At 41.7% G+C, this 2,500-nt stretch overlaps 1 protein-coding gene across 2 annotated transcripts in view; it reads left to right on the top strand.

Annotated features, from left to right (window-relative positions):
- Positions 1-2,500, top strand: part of mettl24 (methyltransferase like 24) — a 28,975-nt gene that overhangs the window by 18,102 nt on the left and 8,373 nt on the right. The window lies entirely within an intron of this gene.

The following is a 2,500-nucleotide window of genomic DNA, read 5'->3' as shown; positions in this document are numbered from 1 at the left end:
AGGCCTACACTATTGTCTTTTGGGTGATAATGAAAGAACTACAGACATGTTACTTAATGCTGTCACTAATAAATACAGGCACACTAGTTAGCCTAGCGTTAGCTTGTTTTTTGAGACTGTAGAGGCATGGTATAGGCTATGAGTATGTGTCCCCTCCCCCACCGCTACTCAATATACTGCTCCTAGACAGTTTATGCTCTACGGAATAATTGAAACCAGATCCACACACACACACACACACACAGTGCAATCAGGCATTACATGTGTCATTCCCCCATATAAGCTCAGATGAAAACAGCATGCAAATCGCTCCCCTCCAAAATCAGTGTGGTGGTGCAGGAGATTGTGTGTTTGAATGTGTGTGTGTGTGTGTGTGTGTGTGTGTGTGTGTGTGTGTGTGTGTGTGTGTTTGTGTTGAATGAATGATTCATTACATTTGCACAGGGGATCCAATCTCTCTCCCTCTCTCTCTCTTCCCGAGGAAGTGTTATGTCAGTCCATCCGTGAGAAAGCACTACATGGATACTCCCACCACAACACTCAGAGAGAGGAAGGATAGGGGGTGAGAGGGAGGGAGGCTTTTTAAAACCTTGTCTGCTTTCACCTCTGGGAGTTTTAATATTACATGGAGCAAGAAGGAGATATGGAGACCATGAGGGAAGAGGGATGAGGGAGGGATGAGGAAAGAGAGAGAAGGAGAAGGAGAGGGAGAGACACACACACCACATACAACCCACACAGTCACTCACTCTCTCTCACACACACACCACATACAACCCACACAGTCACTCACTCTCTCTCACACACACACCACATACATAGCCATACACTCACTCTCACTCTCTCTGTCTGTCTCTCTTTCAAATTCAAATTTAATTCAAATTCAAAAAGGCTTTATTGGCATGACTGCATACAATACAACGTTGCCAAAGCATGTTTACATAAAATGTACAAGCACAATTAACATAAATAAACAAATAAAAAACAAACAATAAGTTATAGGTGGTAACAATGTGGTATAGAAACATATAACAGGTTCATTGTTAATTATTAAACATTAAATATTAGTTATGTGGGACAGGGGGTTCATATTATTGTGGAGCTCATGACAGGCTGATACATATTTTGCTGCCAGTCTACAGCAGTCCTCCCCCTCTCCCAGTAGAACTGAGAGTCTGTCCAGATCATTTAGATTGTGGAATTCTGGGAATATTTGTGTTATTTTGTCAAAATAATGGTCTCTAAGACTTTGGTTATGGTTGCAGTGAATCAGGAAGTGTAGCTCCGTCTCTACTGTTCCCTGGTTACAGGAGGAGCACAGCCTCTCCTCTCTGGGTAGCCAGGTCTGTCTGTGTCGGCCGACTTCTACTGCCAGGTTGTGCTCACTCAGTCTTTATTTAGTTAAAAGTTTTCCTCAGTTTTTTTATCAGACACTGTGGTCAGGTACAGTGCCCTCCACAATTATTGGCACCCCTAGTGAATATGAGCAAAACAGGCTATAAAAAAATATGTCTTTGCTGTTTATCCTCTTGGTCTTTCACTCAAAATATTCACAAAAATCTTACCTTTTCATTGAAGTAAAATTATTGAAAGAAAAAAAAACTGTTGACATTAAATAAATATTTTTCCCCAAAACATGTGTGCCACAATTATTGGCACCCCTAGAAAAATCTTATAATTAAAATCTAACTGAAGTATATTTCCAGTCATGTTTTACATTTTTAAGTTCACCTGTTTGATAAGGAACTCTTAAGGGGTCAACCATGACTTCCTGTTCCACTGGCGTACAAATATGAGGTGACACAGGCCAAATTCCATTAGTCATTCATCACTATGGGAAAGACCCAAGAACACAGTGGCGATGTGCGACGGAAAGTTGTGGAGCTGCACAAATCAAGAAATGGACACAAGAAAATCTCTAAAGAGTTGAAAATACCCATTTCCACTTTCATGGAAATAATTAAGAAGTTTAAAGCGACAGGAGATGTTAAGAATCAGCCTGGAAGAGGACGTGTGTGTACATTGACCCCACGCACCGTGAGGAGGATGGTTCGACTGGCAAAAGAATCTCCAAGGATCACAGCTGGAGAATTGTAGAGGTGAGTTGAGTCTTGGGGTCAGAAAGTCTCCAAAACTACCATCAGACGCCACCTACATCACCACAAGTTGTTTTGGAGGGTTGCCAGAAAAAGCCTCTGCTGTCAATCAACTACAAACTAAAGCGCCTACAGTTTGCCAAATGTAAGTCAGACTTTCAATGGGGCCGAGTTATATGGTCAGATGAGACCAAAATAAAGCTTTTTGGCAACAAACATCAAAGGTGGGTTTGGCGTAGACAGAAAGATAGCCATACAGAAAAGACCCCCATACCCAATGTGAAGAATGGTGGCGGATCTTTGATGTTGTGGGGCTGTTTTTCTTCCAAAGGCCCTGGACATCTTGTTAGGATACATCATGGACTCCATCAAATACCAGCAGATATTAAATGAAAACCCAACAG

Source organism: Clupea harengus, chromosome 15, assembly GCF_900700415.2.
Source record: "Clupea harengus chromosome 15, Ch_v2.0.2, whole genome shotgun sequence".
Lineage (NCBI taxonomy): Eukaryota > Metazoa > Chordata > Actinopteri > Clupeiformes > Clupeidae > Clupea > Clupea harengus.
This window is presented reverse-complemented; position numbering and strand designations above follow the sequence as displayed.